This window comes from Eucalyptus grandis, chromosome 8 (genome assembly GCF_016545825.1).
Source record: "Eucalyptus grandis isolate ANBG69807.140 chromosome 8, ASM1654582v1, whole genome shotgun sequence".
Taxonomy (NCBI): domain Eukaryota; kingdom Viridiplantae; phylum Streptophyta; class Magnoliopsida; order Myrtales; family Myrtaceae; genus Eucalyptus; species Eucalyptus grandis.
The window spans coordinates 73,618,825-73,642,230 of NC_052619.1; the positions used below are offsets into that span (position 1 = coordinate 73,618,825).

Consider the following 23,406-nt stretch of genomic DNA (forward strand, 5'->3'; position numbering starts at 1 on the left):
AATGAACCTGTTTCGAGCTTTCCAAATCTGCCAGAAGACTACAGCAATAGTTTCCAGATTAGGTGAGTTTTTCCTCTGAATAATACGATATGATATCCATTCTTCCATGCGGTGTATATCTGTTAGGTCAATGTGAATCTGAATATTATGGTGTGTCCATATTCCATGAGTCCATGGGTAGAGGAGGAAGAGATGTTTGATCGTCTCGAGTAGGTTTTGATGAGTATACAAGTCGGATCAGTACTGATATGTCGACGGAATATATTATCTTTAGTTGGCATTGCATTGTGACAGATAGTCCATAGAAAAATTCTTACTTTTGGTGCGAGCTTGATCTGCCATATCTTTTTCCAAAGGAGTGAAAAAGCTTGATAGGAAGATGAGGCTTGACAATTTGTTTTACTGGTTGCGCTCATTGCCGTTTTCCTGATTGACAGATATCCATTTTTGACTGTGTATATTCCTTGTGTTGTGGCTGTCCATACTAGACGATCTGAGGCAAAATTAGCACTAACTAGAATTCTATGTATCTCACGAACTAGAGAGGCATAGTAAAATTGATTGAGCATAGGCACATTCCAATTGTTTGAGTTATTGTCCAATAGATCAGCTACAAACATAGGTTCCTCTCTCACTGCCGGACCAATTAATCGCCCTCTTGGTAGCCATCGGTCTTCGCATATCTTGATCTGAGTTCCATCGCCAACTGACCATTAGATGTTGGGTAGGATTGCCTCTCTTCCTGACAATAGACTTTGCCACCCCCAAGAAGGGCAGGCTCCTCTATCTGCCTTAAGAAAGTCTTTGGAAGGGAAATACAAAGCCTTAAACAATTTGCTCCAAAGGGAATGAGGTTGTTATAGTAAACGCCATGCTTGTTTCCCCAGCATACCCTTATTGAAGTCGGCTAGATCTCGAAAGCCCAAACCTCCCATTGCCTTTGTACATTTTAGAACCTCCCAGCGCTTCCAATGGACCCCTGACTTGCGACAATCACTCTGCCACCAGAATCTAGCAACTTTATGCTCTATAGCTTTACTATGGATATAGGGATTCTAAAGACGGACATGGCATATTGAGGTATAGCCTGCACAACCGTCTTAATTAGTATTTCCTTGCCACTCTTGGAAATAAGATTCTCATTCAAACCTTCTAGCTTTTTATTCACTCTAGCCATCAACCATGCAAACATATCCCTTTTGAATCTCCCCCAGTCAGAAGGAATACCTAGGTATTTTCCTGTTTTATCAAGTATAGGAACTCGGAGTTCTCTAGCTAGATTTTCTTTAAGACATGTAGGGCAATCCTTGCTGAAAAAGATACCTAACTTATTCCTATTTATTTCTTGTCCCGTGGCTAGGTAGTATTGGTTCAATATGTTAGCCAGGTTCTGACATTCTCTAATCGTGCCATCTAAAAAGAAAATGGCATCATTAGCGAAAAACAAGTGGGAGAGAGTAGGGCACGACCTGTTTAGTTTGATGCCCCGCACATTCCCGATACCGATTGCTTGTTTGATGAGATTTGATAGGAGATTTACTAGCAGGATAAATAGATAAGGGGACAAAGGATCACCTTGATGAAGACCTTGTGTCGGGTGGAAGTATGGTAGCTGCTTGCCATTGAATTTGATGCTGATAGATACTATTGAGATACATTGTGAAACCCACTGAACCCATATAGGATGGAACCCTAGCTTGAGTAAATAGGCCGTTAGAAAATCACATTCCACTCTATCGTATGCCTTCTGCATATCCATTTTTAATATCGCTGGAAAATTCCTTTGTCGTTTCCGAATCCGAACCTAATGGAGAATCTCTTGAACCATGATGATGTTGTCCTGGATTTGACGTCCAGCAACAAAGGCGGTTTGTTCCATAGAGATTAGGTCTAGCAATAAGGGCTTTATCCGATTTGCAAGGATTTTGGAGATGATTTTGTAGGTGAAATTGCATAGGCTAATAGGGCGAAAATGGTTCGGACTTTCTGGGAGTGGTATCTTTGGTATCAGGATTATAGTAGTTTTGTTAAGGTCTGGTGGCATCACACCGAATTGAAAAAACTTCTGAATTGAAAGGAATATCTCATCTTGAAGTGTGTCCCAGTTAGATTGATAAAACAAGCCATTCAATTCATCTAGTCCCAAGGCTTTTGTACTCCCCAATTGAAATGCTGCAATGCGTACCTCCTCTTTAGTGATCTTCGCAGTGAGACTGGAATTCATATCATCAGTAACTACAACCGAGCATTGTCCTAGAATAGGGTTATAATCTTGGTAGCCCACCGTTTTGTAGAGATCAGAGTAGAAATGCTGCGTCATTTCCTTCAAAGTATCTTCATCTCGCACCCATTCATGATTATTGTCCATGAGCATTCTTATTACGTTCCTCTGCCTTCTCTGGATGGTAGTTGCATGGAAGAATCTTGTGTTTTTGTCGCCACATTTCAGCCAGTTAATCCTTGATCTCATAGCCCAATATTGCTCCTCTTGCTGCCAAAGTTTTTGAGGTTCTGTTTTGATTTGGGTTGCTGTTGTTTTATCAAAGCTGAAATTAGTTTGGTTTGTGATCTATTGTAGCTGAAGTTGCAAGTCTGATATTCTGTTTTTGACTTTGGAAAACTTTTCCCGACTCCATCTGGCAAGTGCAACCCCAACAAACTTTAATTTCTGTAGCAGGTCAGAATTGGAATTGATTGCAAATTGCCATGCTTCGGCAATGATCATCCTACGCTTCAAAGATAAATGGCCTCCATCTTCTCGTCAGAAATGCTTCAGTAATTAAAAGTAAAGGGCTATGGTCCGATCCTACTGCTGGTAACGCAAATACCTCGGCTTCCAGGAAGGTGAGTCTCCAATCAAGGTTGCAAAGGATCCTATCCAATCTTTCTTTAACAATTTCATCACCCACTCGGTTATTTGTCCAAGTGAATGTGCAGCCCTTACTCTCCATGTCTAATAAGGAGCAATCATGAAGAACCTCTAAAAAAGAATTCATATGTTGAAAATCTGTGAAACGCTTACCTACCTTTTCCCAATGATAGGTAATTTTATTAAAATCACCCGCACAAATCCAAGTAGAGTTGTTAGAGTTCGCAATTCGTCGGAGGTCATGCCAGAGGTTTTGGCGAAGCCGAAACACAGCTGGTGCATGGAGACAAGTCACACGAATAGGTATTTTCTTCTTTGGTTCTATACACATCAGATCTATGAGGTCCTGATTTGACTAGATCACTTTAAGAGAAATATTTGCCTGCCAGAAGATGGCCAAACCTCCTGCGGAGCCAATAGGATTAACCAAAAAGGAGTTTGAGAACTTAAGCCACCGCTGAAGTTTAGTAAGCACCTCCGGTCTATTTTTGGTTTCAACTAAAAACACCAGGTCATGTCTTTCTTTGGCCGCTAGGGCCTTAAGAGATTGAACTGTCAGGGAAGACCCCAGACCCTGATAGTTCCAACTAACGAGCTTCATTTTCCTGTTGGTGGCTTTTGAGAGCAAGCCACCTTGGCCCCTTTGTTGTTCTCTGTAGCAATGAGAATCGGAGTGTCCATTAATTGGGTCTCATCGAAATCCTTGACAATATGATCTCTAGATTCGTATGGATTGTATTGCCTTAACTTCTTGGAACTTCCCGCCCTAGTAGGTACTCTTGATTGCTTCGTTTTTTTTTTTTTTTTTTGTGATATTGGACAATAGTGTGCTGATCCTGAACACCTTTTAATTTTGCAAATGTAGGAGTTAGATCCTTCTTTAAAGAACCTAAATTAGGTTGTGGCAATTGCTGTACACCCTGCAGAGATTGTTCTCCCATACAATCTGACTGAGGTATTGCAGATAGATGCCTATCCCCCTCTCTTTGTTGTATATTAGAACGAATAATTTCTTGCATATCCTGCTATTTAGATAAAACAAGGGCCATTTCACCTGTAGAAGATGGCCCTACTATATGTTCTTCGTTATTAATTGGCCTGGTGGGATTGTCTATCGGAGGGAGCGTTCGGGCCTTACCGAACAAGGAGGGAGGTGTCTCGGGAATCACATCCTCTGTCTGTGCAGCTTTGTCTTGATCACCATAAAAAGTAAGCCAGTAAGGACTATGTTGTTTGACTTCTGCACGCAACCATTGTCCAAAGGCCATTTTTTCCTTTCCTTCAAATTTTGCTTGAGTGAAGGGAATTTCCTCACAATGCGTGGCATAGTGTCCTAGCCTACCACATGAATAGCATAAATGTGGGAGGCGCTCATATCGGAAATCTAACCATAAATTGCTTCCATCAATACGAATTAAATGCCCTATTTTTAAAGGCTGGCTTAGATTTAATTCCACTCGAGCTCTACCTGCCCTGAAGTTGGAGCCTTCTCTAGTGTCTACTTTAACCATAAGTACTTTCCCAACATGTCTTGCTACTTTAATTAGCATCTATTCCGGGCACCATTCTAGTGGTAACCCGAAAATTTGAACCCAAAAGGCACATGAGGATAAATCATAACAACGCAAAGGTGTATTAGGAATCCATGGCTTTAAGATGACCAGGTGATTCGCGAAACACCATGGACCTCCCTCTAAGACTCTCTGTTTCTCCTCTTCAGATGTAAATTTTGCTACATAAAGGCCAATATCTTGTTGTGTGAGTTCTACCTTGTCTGAGCGCCATGTTCGTGTAAGAGTATTTTGTAATTCTTGGAAGTTTACCGAAGGGTTTGATAGAATTTTACCGACTAAGATTAGCTTACATTCATCAATCTTCTCCAGTGGCAGCGGGTCATCCCAAACTTCAATTTCATGAGTAGCCCAAAGCCGACCCAACCTTTTACAGAGAGTGGCCAGGCGTGGGTCTTCCTCCAAATCCTTCTCCTCCATAAAAACTAGATGTCGAACAGGATTGCAATGGGGCGAGAAGGCAGATGATGCAGATTGCGATGAAACTGGGGTGAAAAAAGAAGGTGATGAAAAAATTGGGTGGGTCGATGGCGATGAAACAGAGGAAGTGAGGGTTTCAGTCGAGGCGTGAAATCGAGCGAGACGAAAGGGAATTCGGTTACTATGAGTCCCCAGACAGAAGAGCGAAGATCCCAGAAGTCAGTCGCAGCGTGAGGAAGAAGTTTCGATGGATTGAGGGTTGTTTAGGGCAAACTACCTTGACGGTAGAGGGTAAGCTCTGCATGTCGAGAGAGAAAGTCTTTTTTTGCAGATAAACCAAGATGTTGAGTTGTGTAATTTACATATGTGGACGTGGCGGTTTGAATAACCAAAATTTCGGATTTTTTTACGACAACAGGACAATGCGTAACCATCACTTGCATAAAATGCAAGTTTTCCTTTGCAATTGCTAGAACATACAGAGTTTGTAATTCCAGACTAAACAATGAAAGTAGAAACTTCTATGATGTTATTCTTTTCTTCTGAAACGGCCGATCAACTAAAGATCCATGCATTTTGATCGTAGCTCATCCCGTATGGCCGATTTGTCTTAAGGTCGTCCTTAAGTCCTGGGACCGAACCCGCAGCTGCCATGATCGATATCACAAGACAGGCCATGCTCAGCATTTGCAGGTATACCCATTTAGTGCTCCATTTGGGAATTCGTTTCTGTCTAATATACATCTCGACGGGAAAATAGACCATTAGAGGCCAAAAGCCCAAGCTGATGATATCCACGACTTTGTTGAAGACGAATGGGAATAGCATCGATATCAGAGTGGTCAGGATCACGAAAACCGTCCTCCAAGCAGTCTAAAGAGCTTCATGTTGTACTGGCCCAAGCCTGGTACTAGGATCTTCATCTGTTTAGCAATGAGCTCACTACGAGGCCATCTCTGATCGACCAGTTTCTCGACCAGGGCAAATATCGGCTGGCTGTTTACTTGGTATGCTCCAACAAGATGGATCACAATAGCAGAATTGGCAATATCAAGAAGCCAGAATGGCTTGTTGAAACCCAAGTCGATCAGAAAATTTGCCGGAGTGTCATCACCGAAAGCAGCATAGCCCACGCAGCCACATAGCATGTAGATAGTCGTCATCACCACGGTGCTCAGAGAAATGGCTTTCTTCATGGTCTTTACTTCTAATGGTGGAGATCTGATGGTGTCCTGTCAAAGGTAAAAGGAAAAACAAGGTATTTCCAGTCTGTTCTATCCACTCTTAACCATTTCCTTAGTTTTTGAACTGATGAAATCATGTTTTAGTACCTGAGTTTCAATAAGGATCTCATAAAATGAGAATGCTGAGGCGATATTTCCAAGAGCTTGGAAACATCTCCATATCTTTTGGGTTTCAGTCGCATCCCCAATGCTTATTACTGTAAGACTACCCTTGAAACTTCCACTAGCTGCTCATCAAGAAAAAGAATTGCTGGAAACAACTTCTTATTTTATGATATTGATAATATAATCTCTTAAAATTTCTTGGCCATCTGTCTTTGAGAAAAGAAGAAACCTGTACCTGCAACTTGGGCAATTCCTAGGCCAAGACCAATCAAAGAGTAAGCGACGAACATAACAGCAGCCACAATAGAGAGCCACCGTATTTGATCGAGATCTTGAATCTGGGACAGCAGAATCTCTGTGATGCCGAACATGATCATGTACGGATTAGCCAAAACGCGGCACGAGTTCTCCCCATTCTCCTGGGAGCCATGCATATATTTTATTGCCCTTTTATTGGAAAGAGGGAACGTGTACAACATTGAATAAGCCAGATTATATAAGAAACAGTAGAACTGGAAGTTTGTCGTGATCTGCTGAATAAATTTGTCAAGAGTTTGGGAAAGTAGAATTGTACTCACATCATGCTGAGAGATGCTTGAACGATACAGCTAATGGCGTTTCCAAATAGGGTTATATATTGAAAAAAACCACATGCTTTAAAATTTGCTCCACCTGAATGTGAAGTTAGTATTATCACTTAATCAAAAGTTACACAACTCATTTTGCTATACATTTGGAGACATATGGTAATGGGAAATTTAATCAAAGTGCGGGAGTCAAATAATGAGAAGCAACAACAAGGTGATAGGAGTCCACACCGAGAATCGAGTGAATAGAGTCCATATAAGTGGAGTTACGCTCGCCGGTGTAGGGGTCGCCAGTGCGGTAACAATGCGAGAGGAGGCGAGAGGTGTAGTAGCCCACAAAAGAAAACAAGAGTATTGCAGCAAGGCCTGCAATCCAACCCAGCTAAGCAATGTCCCATGACCGGCAAAGCACTCCTGCTCCTACCATCCTTGTTATTATTGATGGTTTTTATTTATGTAGATGGGCCAACTTAGGCCCATCCGCCCATGTTGGGCCTAAAAACCCGGCCCGCAAGATAAGGGCCCATGGATGAATGGTTGAGATATGAAGAGGTGTTACGTTGAGGAGATATGTCTTTTGGAGAAGACATATTTAAGGGGAGAAAAGAAAAAGAGAACGCACATTTTTGATGTATGTACGTTTTCTTTTCTCCCTCTCCCAAAACCAACATAACTTTTCTCCCTCTTGAAGCAACAGGACGCTCCTCGGTAGAATAGGATCAGAATCCTTCCTCGATCTTCAACATTTGTGTTTAATCTGTGGACAATAAGGTACGCTCAATTATATAGTGTAACTTTTGATCGGTGATATATGTTCTTCCTGGGCTCGTCTTCCGCATTCGTTTTAGGGGTTCGATTCAGTGTCGAATCTGTTTTAGGGATTTGGGTATTCCCTAGCATCATAAGATACTCTGAACACTCGAAAGAGTATGTGTTCATAGGTGAGCAGGAAAGTGTAAGTATAACTGAATTCGAATCACGGGATGTCATATTCTTAAAGAATGAATTTCCTAAGAATGGCGAAATAGGTGAGGATTACTCCAAATCTGAAATCTTAGATCAAGATAATGAACTTGATGGAGTTCGTCCAAGTGGGAGTAACATGAGAAGTGATGAATTTAATTCAACTCACTCTCAATTACAATCACATGATGAGATGATATCGTCATTATCTAATCCAAGTGGGAGCATGATGGGGAATGATGTGCAAAATGTATAATTTCCCATACGGCGAACGAGTCGCAAAAGTATTCCTCGTCGACGTTTTGACATTGAAGGGGAAACTTTCATGGTTGCTCCACAAGATGAGGATGAGCCAAGAAATGTTAATGAGGCTCTCAATTGCTCTAGTAAGGAAAAATGGATGCATGCAATGGAACATGAGATGGAGTCAATGAAATCAAACCAAGTTTGGAAATTGGTTGATCTTCCAAAAGGACGCAAAGCTATTGGGAACAAGTGGGTTCTCAAAATAAAGCGTAAAGATGATGGCTCGATAGAAAGGCATAAGGCTCGCCTTGTGGCGAAGGAGTATAATCAATAGGAATGAATCGATTATGAAGAAACATTTTCTCCTGTAGTGAGATTTATCTCAATTCACATTATCCTAGTAATAGTGGCAAGTATGGATCTTGAATTACATCAAATGGATGTAAAGACTGCTTTCCTCAATTAAAAATTAGAGGAAGAAATATATATGGAACAACATGTTGGTTTCATTATGGAAGGCCAAGAAGGAAAGATATGTCAACTTTTGAGATCAATATACGGCCTTAAGCAGTCGTTGAGACAATGGTATATATGTTTTCATAATACCATAATGGCATATGATTTTACAATGATGGATGAGGATCATTGTGTATATATCAAAAGATCCAAAAATCAATTTGTGATCATATCATTATATGTTAATAATATACTAATTGCCGGAAGTAATATGGAGTTTGTTAATATTGTGAAAAATTGATTATTTACCAACTTTGAAATCAAATATATGGGTGAGGCTGCATATATTCTTGGAGTTAAGATTTCAAGAGATCGTTCGAATAGATCATTATCTCTTTCGCAAGAAACATACATAAATAAGGTTCTTGAACGATTTCGTATGTGAGATTGTAAACTCATTGATACTCCTATTGCAAAAGGTAAAGGATTAAGCCATAGACTGTGTCCAAGGATTCTACAAAAGAATGAACAAATGAAACATGTTCCTTATGCCAGTATTGTTGGGAGCTTGATGTATGCAATGATGTGTACAAGACCTGACATATGTTTTGCAGTTGGAATGGTGAGTAGATACCAATACAATCCAGGTCAAGCACATTGGAATGCCGTTAAAAGAATACTGAGGTATCTAAAGGAAACTGCTGATTACAAGTTGAATTACTAATGAAAGGATCTGCAACTTGAAGGCTATTCAGATTCTGATTGGGGAGGAGATTTGGATGAAAGAAAATCTACCTCTGGTTTTGCTTTCTTACTGAATAATGGCGCCATATCTTGGAGCGGTAAGAAGCAAACGTGTATAGCCTTATCCATGATAGAAGCTGAGTTCGTGGCATTATCAGCAGCATTATAAGAATGTGTTTGGCTTAAGAGATTTTTGGATCATTTAGGTGTTATTGGGTATGTTGCAAATCCATTATTGGTTAACTGTGATAGCCAAGCAGTTATAGCATACACCAAAGATCCAAAATATCATGGAAAGACCAAACATATAGATATTAAGTATAATTTTGTCAAGGATATGGTTGCACAAAAAGATGTGAACTTACAATACATATCTACGCATAGAATGGTAGTAGATCCTATGACAAAGCCAATACCTAGAGATGTATTTTATGGTCATGTAAAATCTCTAGGACTACGTAGAAGCTAATATACTGAATATTGTAATTTCCCCGAAGTGTTCACATTCAATGAATTTGTGTTCTTTTCATTATTAATGCATATGAATCTTTGTTTGACGTTTATGCATCTTAATGCTTAGTGCATTATATTAAGTTGAGAAAGTATGTCGGACAGATAAATGATTAGCCCACTCACACGGGTAATCGTCTTTATTTACTGTGTGATGAATAGAGATGAGACAGTTTTTAAGATTATTATCTAAGTGATAATCGAGAGCTCAAGCTTAAAATATATATGTCGCATTAACTGAGTGTTAAGATGATGACATAATATTTACTACGTCCGAAAGTAAAATAACCAACATATTTTACTTTATCTGTCTATGATGCTAGAAGTGAGTTCTGATGAATTCTGTGTATGAGTAAATATGTGAACTCAAGTTAGATATTGGGTATGTCTGAACTATTATCTGTATGGTATTAAAGATGTAGACATATCCTCTATGGGAAATGAGTTAAATACCGTAATACATATTTCATACTACGTATGCATGAGACGACCAATAAGAGTGGCAAAAGTTTGATCTCAATTTTTATGCCGTGTGAGACTCTTGAGGAAAAGAGTTCCTCAATTTAAGTGCTCTCATGACTCTTACTTATTCTCAAAATTTCTATTCAATGATTGCTATCTTAGGATGTTGCCAATGATCATGAATTGATTTAATCTAATATGACATTTCTAGAAAAGCGAGCTGAACTGAAATTGAGAGTTTGAATAAAAGAGAAAGATCGAATTTGGAGAATCACATATTAGTTTTGTATTCACCGGTCGACCAATTATGACTATCTTTGGGATAATCATAATTGTGAATACAATCTATCATTGTTTAAAAAGAGATCAAGAGAGATATAAATGTGATCGATCGATCTAGGGTACTACATACTAAATCTACTCAAAGTGTGATGCCTATTATGAGCTACTATATATTCCTAACAAATGTATAGCAATGAGTTCTCAAAGTATGCTGGTCGCATGAATTATTCACCGGTATGAACGTTGTAGAGAGGTAAAGAGAATCTTGTTCGGCCCACCATGTGCAACTGGGAGATGATGGTTTTTATTTATATAGATTGGCCTAAGTTGAACCGTCCGCCCATGTTGGGCCTAAGAACTCGGCCCGCAAGATAAGGGCCCATGGATGAAGGGTTGAGATATGAAGAGGTGTTACGTTGAGGGGATGTGTCTTTTGGAGAAGACGTATTTAAGAGGAGAAAAGAAAAAGAGAACGCACCTTTTGGATGTACGTACGTTTTCTTTTCTCCCTCTCCCAAAACCAACGTAACTTTTCTCCCCCTTGAAGCAACAGGACGCTCCTCGGTAGAGCAGGATTAGAATCCTTTCTCGATCTTCAGCATTGGTATTTAATCTGTGGACAATAAGGTCTGTTCGATTATGTAATGTAACTTTTGATTGGTGATACATGTTATTCCCGGGCTCGTTTTCCGCATTTGTTTTAGGGGTTCGATTTAGTGTCGAATCCGTTTTAGGGATTCAGGTATTCCCAACAATTATATTCACACTCACCGTCCATAAGGTCCCTGATCGGTTAGCCAATAAAATCTAATCAACCCTTTACATTTGGAAAACTTTCATTATCTCTTGAGTTAGTTTTTCAGTAATTTATGAAGGAATTACACTTGGATAAAGCATATTAAACTGTTACTTCGAGTACAAAAAATGTATATTTCGCACAATAATATGTGCCAAACTTGTTATAAACAAATAGAAAAGAGTTAGGCAATATAATACAAGAAGATAAGGTTGATTACCGGTTCGTTTGAGGTGGCCATCATCGAGGGAGTCGAAGCATTTGGAGACAATATGAGGAAGCGTTTCAATGGAGATGTCGCCCATCTAAAATATCGCAAAAACTCAAACTACAACAAAAAGAAAAAAAGAGAAAAAGAAGAATAAGAATAAGGAAATAGCAATTGTTAGCTAGTTGTGTGCGTGGAAACTAAATTCTGTCTTGCCAAATGAATAGACCATCAAATAGATTCATAAATCCAGGGCCATGTTCTACTTGAAAGTTTAATTACCGCTAACCGAGTCAAAATTCGTGGGAAGTGTGTTTTTCTTTCTGTCTGAGGTTAGTTTGGAGAGAGATGGACGTGGCAAAAACGAGAATATATGCAAGTGTAGTTTGAGAGAGAGAGAGAGAGAGAGAGAGGTTTGAACTTAGAAATTAGAATAGAGGGAAAGGAGGGATTGAAGTGTGTTTTTATAATGTACGGAGTTAGGATTCACGAAAGATAATGGGAACAGGTCCGCAAGGATTGCGAGAAATTACGAAACCCTTTCTATAGATGAGATAAACGCGGCAACATGGGTTCAAGTTAAACTATAGTGACTTGCCGGCCGTAGCTTCATTTCCTTATTGCTATTATCATTGTTTTTTTCTTTTTTCTTTTTTCTTTTTTCCAGAAGGCATGTGGAAAGAGCCTAAGAGGGACAAGTTAATGAGTTTCAAGACAAGACGCAACATCATCCATTGCATATATCGCTAAAGATTCTAATTTTAATTTTTGTGGATGACCAAGAAAAAACAATCGAACTCCAAACTTTAAAAAAAAAAAACTAAGGTCCCCTTTACCCAAAAAAAAAAAAAAAAAAACACCTAAGGTCCCAATTATCCCAAAATTAGCATTACTAACTCTATAATAAGGTATGAGGCACTTAGAAAGTAAATCATTGCGGTGCGAATTATGTGCCCATATTTGTTGTTGGATACAGATTTAGATTTGTATGCGAGAATCCATAATACTTCATTACCGCAAAAGAATTTCGAAAGAATGATAACATTAATGGAAAGAGATTTCTGAACACCTCAAAATATTTGTTGACTGGGTCCGCCTTTGTGGGGCCTAGCCAACGTGAAAAAAATAAAATAAAGCAGTCAAAGTCAAAAAGCAATAAGAACAGGAAAAAAGGGCTGCTCGTTCGTGAAGCGGAGAGGGAGAGGGGGAGCACCAAGAGCTCACGAAGAAAAAGTAGAAAAAGATTGCGGCTTTTTAATCTCGATTTGAAGGACAAAAGTCATCCAAATTGACTCAAATTTCAAAATGTTTTTCGTGAGATCATGCATTACAAGTAAATTGTTTTGTTCATTAAGAGCTTTCTTCGAATTTTCTGATAGCGGTTAGGATTTTCATACTCTACATGTCTTAATTCACCTTCATGGTGATGATGGAGTACTGTTGTATTGTTCATGTTGAGTCTTTAATGTATGATTAGAGAAAATTTAATTGTGTGTGTCCTAATATTCTTAGTGATTAGTAGAAATTTTTTGGTGTTTAGTAATTTTTTCCAAATTGAGTTTTCCACATAAAATCTTGATGTTATTATTGGCTTATCTCCTTAACATTTCAGCATTATATTTACATATTATAAAGTTGTATTGCTAGAATATATTGCCGGTTATTATTGAGGTTAAGTTGATTTTGATCAGTTTAGTTTTGGGGAAAAATTAATCTTGGATTGGGTTAGTTCTTAGTGAATTATTGTCCAGTTCTCCCCAACAATATTAAAGAAAACTTATATCCTTGGACTCAATGAGCATCCCAAAAAATTGAATTGGCACAGATTTCTAAGGTAAAAATGAATTTCATGTTTGGTGTTCTTCATGTTTTGTCTCCATTGAACGTGGCTTTTCATCTTTTTTGCCCTATTTGTAGCTTTTAATGGCCGCAAAAGATCTCCTTTTCTAAGGGGCCCTAACGGTGAGTTGCTGGACTAGTCTCCTTCAAAGTATAAGGGTCTGACCTCGGAGCCGTTCGGGCACGAGGGTCCTGTGGTGGAGTCCTGATTACAAAAAAAAAAAAAAAAAAAAAGATCTCTTTCTATGTATTTTCGAAATCCTTGTGTCCCACGTACTTTTCATATTTAGGGATCACTATATATTGAGGATAAGTACATTAATAGTGTCATAAGTTGTGTACGACACTCACTTTAGTGCCAAAAGTTTCTGTTGAATCACTTAATTACCAAAAAATTTGAAAACGCTCACTTTGGTGCCAACGCCAATCAACTACCGGAAATCTGACTGGCCTTTTTTTTATATTAATTTCTTATACCTATGTGGCTCGCTGGAGAGTCCAGTCAGCGTGTAAACCACCAAACGACGTCATTTGGCATCTTAAACCCCAAGTCGAAACCCTAAATCCCCAAATCGAGAGAGAGAGAGAGAGAGAGAGAGAGAGAGAGAGAGGCTGGCAGCGGCGTCGTCTTCTTCCCCGAAGAACAACACCAGCAGAGAGAGAGAAGCCATGGCGGCATCGTCTTCTTCCCCGAAGAACAACACCAACAGAGAGAGAGCAATGGCGGCGGCATCTTCTTCCCCGAAGAACAACACCAACACCAACCACTCTTTGAACAGAGCCCAATCCACCATCTTCATCTGCGCCCTCTTTGTTTCCCTCGCACTCCTCGTCTTCTCTCTCTCTCTCTGCACCTTCAATCCCCCTTCTTCCTCCTCCTCCTCCACCCTCGCCTCCTATTTTCCCATCACTTCTTGGCTGAGCGATCGTGGCTGAGCACGGTGGCCAAGCGACGGTGGCCGAGCAAGGTAGGTCGGCAAGGATGAACATAAAAATAAAAAAAATAAAAAAAATAAACCCTAATTTCAATCACAAATGAGCTATATGGTGTCGTTTTTCCTAAGCCATCCACATAGGACGGCAAAAACGACGTCATTTTCTTAAGTAGGACAGAAAACGACGTTGTTAAAGGATTTATCGAATTTTTTTTAAAATATAAAGCCACGTAATCATTTTGGCCGGAATTTTTCGCCGGTAGCACTAAAGTGATCCGGCGGAAACTTTTGACATCAAAGTGAGCACCGTACACAACTTATGGCACAATTAGTGTACTTATCGCCTATATATTGCCTACCACTCGACACGCAATAAAAGATGGGCCTTGACTTGGCTTGAGTGATCACACTTAAGATGACCCAACATTGATAGTTTTATTGGAGCGTCTACAGGGTCGGGAAAATTATCTAAAATTTCTTAAATGAATTATACAACTATTAATTCAGTCTCAAATTTATGATTAGTTTAATTTTACACATTTTGATAACTTTTTAATACAGTGCTAATAAATTTAAGTCGAAAATTTGGGATGTAAATATATAGCCGGCCATCTTACGTTGTGCAGCCGATAATCAAAATCTTGCATTGCATAGTTGATAGTTGAAACCCCATGTCAGCCATCGAAAACAACATCCTTTCAACGTAAAACTAGCGGCGAGCAAAAGGAACTATATGGATCGGATCAAATCGACTAGTTCTGGGCAATTTTAAGGGATATTGGTCTGGTTTCCGATTTCAAAAAAAATTGAAACTAGTGATTTTTGGTGTCATTTCAGGTTCCATGTGTGGAATTGCCCACTTGGACCACTCGGATTGGACCAACTATCTTTTTGTTATATTCTTGAAAATCTGTAAAAACTAAAATAATAATAATAATAATTTCATCCAAAAAAAAAAAAAAAAAACCCGTCCAGCCTCAAGTACTCTCGCATGCGCTACTCGCCCGAGTCGCTCCCGTTCACAAATCTAAACAAACAACCCTAATCTCTGTCTCTCTCTCTCTCACCACCCTCTAGCTCGAGTGTACCGACTCGCCTCCCTCTCACGGTCTCACTCTCTTGCTCGACTCTTGCCTGAGTCGCTTTGGCCTCCTCCCTCTTGCGGTCTCGGTCTCTTGCTCAACTCTCACCTTCCTCTCTTGCTCTGCTTTTGGCCGCTCGACTCTCACTCTCTGTCTCGCATCACATCGAAGTAAATGCTCTCTGTTTTTTCTTTTTTCTTTTTGCTGTTCTTTGTACACCATTTCGAATTTTTTGCCCGAGGAAGAAAACCAGCAAAAAGCCCCTAGATTCAGAGAGTTCCCTTCAACAAGCATTTCGATTGCCCATGAAGCGCAAGTGAAAATAACTAAATTGATTGCAATACAAGAATTTAAAAAAACATGAGACCGGTTCCATTGGCCACCCATGAAGGGACCAGTCCGGTCCAATTTCAGGGACTTCAATTTGATTCCCAATTCCAGAAATTAGAAAGCGGTCCTATGATTCGATTCCCAATTCCTGAATGGAACTACTTCAAAACCAATAATCCCCACTTGAAACCCCCAACAACGTTGCATTGCTTCCTTCTTGCCTCAAATACCTTCTATCTTGCCCAAATCACCCGATGAACCTTAAGTGAGATCTTGCAGAAATTGCTCTCAATGTTTGGCCCAAATTCGATCCCTTCTTGCCATTTCTCTCAAGCCGAGTCTCTCTTTCGTCAAATCAACCGTAATTGACTCTCCCATTCCGCCTGACACCTTCATCCTCGCAATCTCACATTCGCCCATCCAAATCGTGAATGCCCATTGGGGAACAGAGGTAATTCATGAGCATGCAAAGTTTTTAATGGTCAATTCGATGAGATTCGAACTAGTCCGATGAAGAGTTCCTTGGGACTCTCGCTTTTTGTGCCTTGTCTCCCGCTGATTGGCTTCAGAACTGTAGGTCCATTTGATTCAGAAGACCTCTTTGTGATCCATGTTTATTGGCTTTGTTGAGTTCATTCAAGCACCTTCTATGATTTTGTAGGTCAGGCACAGCTTCTATGACCTAAATGGTCACTCATTGATTGGCTTTATTGAGTTCAAGTATTATGTTTAGTCCCTGATATATCTCCGTGGATTTTCAGGATAATTGCGGTAAGCCTAATACCGGAAGTTCACAGCTCCTTGCTGTTTCACCGCAATGTAGATGTTGATATCAAGGAAATCACAATGACTTGCAGCATTAACCTGCTCAGTGTCTTCACTTTTGAAGTATGAGGATTTTTGCTGCTGAGGGCACATATTTCACTCAATATAGAGGTTAATTGAAATTCATTGGGTGGGGAACTAGATGATCTGAATGCGGCCTGGACCCATTAGATTCTGCTTTCTCTTTTCTTATATGCTATCCTCACTACTTGCAGACGGCAGAATTACAACAGGAAATTGCAATGGTAAAGGGAAAAGAGGATAAATCAATATTTGGTACTCTATAAGCTTGACAAATCGAAGGATACAGTCAATTCATTTCATATGGCCTGACTTATGACTCCTTTGGATGTCATGGTCAATCATACAGTCAATTCATTTGATCCTTGTCGTTGATTAGGAAGATTATTTATACATATTATGGCCACGTTATATGAAAATATGATATGTAGATCATAACTCAATATACGTGTGTAAGATCAACACGATAAATTGGCAACGGCTAACCTCCGCAAATAATCAATGAGGCAGATTTGTTCAAATTTATTTGATTTGAATTGAAAGCATTCCTAAGGTAACTTACCCTGTACAGAATAATTTGAAATTTTCCTTATAATTGGGAAATTGAGCGAGCCCTAATCCTTGATTTTCTTAATTGTACTTATTCTTAGCAAATAGCCAATAAAGTCTCATAGTAGTAATACAAATTACAATATCACGAAAACAAACTAATGCATTAAAATTATGCTTTGTGTATTTAAAATTAGCTTCAGCCTCGCCAAATTCACCTTTACATTGGTAAGAAATTGTTGCGATAGGGCGAGTGATCGAACAATAATATAGACAAAAGAAAATAAATAAGACACCATATTTACGTGGTTCAATTGTAAAGACTTACGTCCACAGGGAGAGTAGTAGTGAATTTTACTATAGATCAAGCGATACAAAGAGATTACACACTCAAAACACTCAAACACTCTCTCAGTGTTTTCCAAACCCCAATTTAATCCAAACCCAAGTCACGGCACAAAATTATCACACAAACTCAAAACAAACGCTGAAAAAGAACTCCTTTTCTTGATCGCGCTTCAGCTTGAAGACATGCGGCTCCTCCTTTTCTCTCGTACGGGTGCAGCAGCAACACCCCGAAAAGAAGACCTCTTTGGCGGCTTCCTTCTGCGACTTCTACGTAGGGTTTCGGCCGGCAACCCAACCAACGAAAGAAGAAAGCAAAAAAAAACCTACGTAAAAATTCTGTTTTATACGTGGGTGTGCCCAATGTCAAACCTTTGACCTTGGGCCCCACTACTTTCCTATTTTGGCTTCACGTGGAGACGAATGGTGCTGCAGAGGCTTCTTCACGCGTGCAGAGGAGAGGGCTTCTTCCTCTTACGTGCGTGCGTGCATCTTCTCGTGAATCCTTCGGCGGCTACCTTTCAATTTTATTTCCTCCTCTTGTAATTCCTTCGCGAGTCCACCGAATTTCGCGTTTTAGCAAACGCTCAAACTCGAGTTGTCACGCCCGAACCTCGAGCGCAACATCCCACCATGGTCATTCAAATGCGACATTCCCAGGTAGTGTCGCCGACCCCATTCATTTCTTATTGCGCAAGCGGAACGTACTATATAACCCCTGACAATAAAATACGGGATAGAAAAGCATGAAACAATTTCACAACCAATCACTTATACAAACCAACGGAGTTACAGACGAAGGCCTAGAGCCAAAAGTCTACAAAAGACCGACTCTTAAAAATGAACTGTCCTACGACCTACAAGTCGACACGTTCTCCAATCTTATGACTTCACCTCTGCAACTCCTCAAGGCCAACCAAAGCTATTTGGCCGCTCCATCCACCGGGGACCTGAAATTTTAATCCCACAACCGGGATGAGACGATGTCTCAGCAAGTTCAACCCCCTAAACCCCTATTAGAAAGAAAATAGCCCCGGGTGGCCTAGCCACATCACACAGAAGACTTACCTCGCCTCAGCCTTCATCTGCAAGTTAGCACGATTTATATAATTCAACCACGTACAATTATGATAACCAAACAACCATGTTAGGCAAATGGTTAGTGTAATTAGTATGGACATAGGCTCTAGTATTTATTGAATGTCTCTCGGAATTTTTCCCGACCCGTCTCGGGCTCCAATTAGGCATTACGAGCCTAAATTGGATTTATTGCAATTATTTATTAATTTTTATAATTAATTAATTATTTATTTATTTTTCAGAAATTAGGCCGGGATAATCAACGACCGAAATTTTATGCGATAGTTGTGGTACAGTCCATTTATTTATTTGAGCCTTACGTTGTGCTGAAATGATTTAATTATGTATTTTTAGGATTTATTCCTAAATGATTGGATTTGTGGTAATTAATTGGTAATTACCGAGCGTTGGTTCATTGCTCCAAAAATATATTCATGGGCTATCGAAAATGGTGGGAAATTCTTAAGGAAAATTACGATATTTTAGTTATGGCCAACCGTGGACCCACACACGGTTATTTTATCGAGAATGTTGAGTTGATTGTGATAGTATAATATATCATCATACGGGCTCTGATATAGCAGCTTAGTGAGAGCAGTATACTAGTGTACTATATCGACCTACGGGTGATATGGCAGCTTAGCGCGAGCATTACACTTTATCAGCTTAGAGTGAGCATCAGTGATATACTATATCAACCTACAAGCGATATAGCAGCTTAGTGAGAGTAGTATACCAGTATACTATATCGACCTATGGGCGATATGGCAGTTTAGCAAAAGCAGTATACATTTACTTTATGAGCTTAGTGCGAGCTATACTATCTATTGTGAGCTTAGAGTGAGCAGTCCAAGATGATGGTCGGACTTTATAGATAGTATATGAGATGAGCCGACGAAGAAAGGGTCGTGATGACATATAATCGACTAGGTCGATTGATCAATGCTTTGATCTAGCATTGTGAATTGATTGATTGGTGTGATATAAGGCATCTGTGAATAACCTTGAATTGTAGGTTGGGATTGAGGTCAATGTAAGTCATCTGACTCGTGTTGTGATTAGGTAGCCCTAAAGTGTATTGATTTCCTAATCGAGTCTTAGGAGGGTAGAACTCGCTAAGATGTAGTCTCATTGATTATTGCATAACCAATTTTAGGCCCTTAGATGGCAGCACCGGTACCTCCACTTCCTCCTCCCCCAGAGCAGTTTGGCATTCCAGAGAGCATCTCAAAGAAGGCCACTCACTTTCACATCCATCCCAACCCAGAAGGATTGGAGTACGTTTTGATAGAGTCTACAGTTTGGGTGGATGTGGGTAGAGATAATTTGGTACCCCATGAGTATAGGTCACAGTACTGCTACTATTTTGATGGGCAACAAGTGGGTCCTGTAGCGGAAAAAGATGTACCGCGACATGTCCTAGAGGAGGCATTTGGAGTGGGGACTGCAGATCATGATAACGAAGTGGTAAACGATGCCAGAGATCCCGCGCTTGGGAGTGAGTTGACTTTTCCAGTGTACACAATTGAGGATGCCAACTTTTTGGAAGAGGAAGGCGAGATCTTGGAGCAGGAGAAGGAAGGACCGGAGGAGGACGAAGAGTGGGGAGTAGCTAAGGAGGAGTTTGTAGAGGAGGACGAAGAATGGGGAGTAGCGGAGGAGGAACCTGAAGAGGACGAAGAGCTTGAAGAGAATGAGGTTGATTCAGAGGAATCAGAGGAGGATCAGGATGATCCCGAGTACGACCCGAATGAGGATCGAGATCACATTCCTTTTTGTGAACCCTATGTATCTGAAGATAGGTGTGGGACTGGACCTTGTGAATAGTATTGTAAAATACTATGAGGTGTGCCTTCTATAAAAGTTTGGTTATGAATTTCAGTATGAAAAATATGGCCCTACTTTTCTATCTCATTGTTTTATTATCAGGGGATTTATAATTACTTCCGCATGTGCATATTTAAAATGAATGGGTGGGCAATACGTCATCAGATATCGCTTCTAAAATCGACCAAGTAGAAGGATGGGCACGTGCCCAAGATTGGGGCGTGACATAAACCAACGCCTGGTATTTTCTAATTAAATACTGAAAATACTCAATTTTGGGATTAATACCCTAAAATTACAATTCACACTCAAATTGCACAAACTAGAATTCAATTAAATAAACCAATCACACCATTGAAATCAGCACAAAATGCCGATGACTGGCTATCCTAGTTTAATTTTCGAAAATAATAATAATTAATTACCAAAATTAAATAAATAAATATCAATAAATACCAAAAATAAAAACTTAGGCTGGAAAAGCCTATTAAATACCAAAACGGACCCATAAAATTTCCAAACCTATTCGAACAAATACTACATCTTATCTAGTCTCTAATTGCGCTACTCTAACCACCTAACATGCATAAATGAATAATTAAATTGATAATCCGTTCTAACTAACCTCATAATCCATACTTAACATAAACTAATCAACATTTAAGCATAATTAACTCCTTAAGCAATTATTAATGAGTAAACTCACCGGTTTTGAAATTCGATGAGTTCACGAGAACGGCAAGGAGACAAGCCACAAACTCCCAAGCGGGGGCACCAAGCGAGGCCGGGAAGGGCTCGGAAACAGGCCTTGAAACTTCAAGACCCTTGCTAGGTTTCGATTCTGGACGACGGGCTGACGAGAGAGCTGAGCTGCTGGTTCGGCGAGACAGGGCCGGCAAAGGCTGCAACGGCCCAAGCAGGGCTTCACGGCGGCAGGTGGTGGTTGAACGATGTCCATGGAGCCTCGACGTCAATCCAAGGAGCTCGGGGGATGGCGAGGAGGCTCGAGAGAGGCGGCTAGACACGACGACAACGAGCAGCTCATGCAAGCTTACAACCGAGCGAGCGACGGCAAATGCGACGGTGTTCCGGGGGCTTGGCGAGCTACTCGATGATGGAGGGAGGCTATTGGTCAGCCTCTGGACTTGTTGAGGGTCCTTTGGCCTCAAAAGTCCTCCATTTGATCATTAGATGGCCCCCCACCTTGTCTGCCCTATCCTCAGCCAAGTAACAGCCACCAAGCTTCTTTAGGAAGCCATTGAGGTGGTCCAAAAGTCCTCTCCCCATGGCCTACGAATTTGGACTTGATTTCCCCCCAAATTGGATCAATCCTCCTCCAATTGAAGCCAAATTCGGTCCTATAGAATCCACCAAGGTATTCTCGACCAAATTGACATTTTTCCTTGCCAATAGAACCAACTTGCATCCCAAAAACGCAATAAAAAATGGTCCCCTAAATTTTCAGAACAAAATCGGCCTTATTTTGACTTTTCTCCAAAATCTCGGTTTGCAAAAAAATCTTCGAAGGATGAATCGATATTCCTAAAACAACTTGTGACATGACAAAACTTTCAACTTTCAATTTCTGAAATTAAATTCAAATTCGAGATTAATTTCAATCTGACGCGATTTTAGCATAACCCAGCCTACCGGATCGCTTTCAGAAATTTTTAATGCAATTAACCCATGGTCGATTTTCTTCAAGCCACAATGTACCTCTTCAACACATTGGCGACTCTCGGTTGTCGTGAAAATCTCGAGATTTCGAATATGGACACAAGGTACCAAAACGACAAAAATCAGTCTAGTGCCGATCGACGAGAATTTTGCAATTTGATGGAATCACCCATACTTAATCATGTATCTCAGTCAAATCGACCTATCTCCAATCTCTGATCGATTTTTAATTGTGCCGTAATGACCCTTGCAGACTAGCACGGTCGAGTAGTCAATTCCTGATCGAATTCTTAAGTCTATTGCATTAAAATCCCTTAACGGCTTTCCCAAATAAACTAGTTATCTCATGAGTGATCAGCTTAGAGAATAGCACTATAGGTGTGTCAATGAAAGGCCCAATTTATTTAATTAAAAACAGGATTGAAATTTCAAGATGTCACAACTCTTCCCATCTTATAAAAATTTCGTCATGAGTGATCAGCTCAGAGAATAGCACTATAGCCGCGTCGATGAAAGGCTTGCAGCATGTCTTCGAGGGTTTGGATCGTCCTCTCATATTAGCCATCCCTCTGAGTATGATATGCCGTACTATATTGTAGCTTCGTTCCTAAGGTAGCCTGCAAACTCTTCCAAAAAATAGCTGTGAATCTCGAGTCTCAATCTAAAGTTATCGTCACCGGCACTCCATGCAGATAAATAATTTGACGCACGTACAACTCTGCATGCCTATCCAAATTAAGGTCCTTTCGTACTACGATGAAATGAGCCGACTTTGTCAATCTATCGAACACTGCCCAAATGCAATCATTACTCCTCTGACTCCTCGGTAAGCTTGTCACAAAATCCATAGTGATATGCTCCCATTTCCACTCTGCTATCTCGAGAGATTGCAAAAGTCCTCCCAGCTTACAATGTTGTGCCTCCACTTGCTGATACGTCAAACACTTGGCAACATGCTTGGCGATATCTGCCTTCATACCAAACCACCAATAGTGTTGATGCAGATTCTGATACATCTTCGTACTGTCAGGATGAATGCTGTAACTGCTACGATAAGCCTACAATAAGATATCTTCCTTAAGTGCTACATCGTTAGGTACACACAATCGTCATCGGAACTTTAGTGTTCCATCCTCAAAAATCTAAAAGTCAACCTTTCTCTTTTCAGTATCCTCTTGCAAGATTTTCTAAACATTCGGGTCTGTCGGCTGAAGCGTCTTGATTCTGATATGCACTTTCGACTCAATTCTGAGGGTGGCCATAAGATTTGAAAGGTGGCCTACCTCAAATTTGTAAACCGAATCTCAAGCCCTTTCGAGTAAAACCCATTCCCTAACTATCATATGTGCGACTGAAGATTTCCGACCCAAAGCGTCTGTGACCTTATTTGCCTTTCCAGGGTAATACAGAATATCACAATCATAGTCTTTTAG

General features: G+C 40.2%; 1 pseudogene; it reads right to left on the reverse strand.

Annotated features, from left to right (window-relative positions):
• Positions 1-5,368: 5,368 nt before the first annotated feature.
• On the reverse strand, positions 5,369-14,102 carry LOC104417928 (annotated as a pseudogene).
• Positions 14,103-23,406: the final 9,304 nt, after the last annotated feature.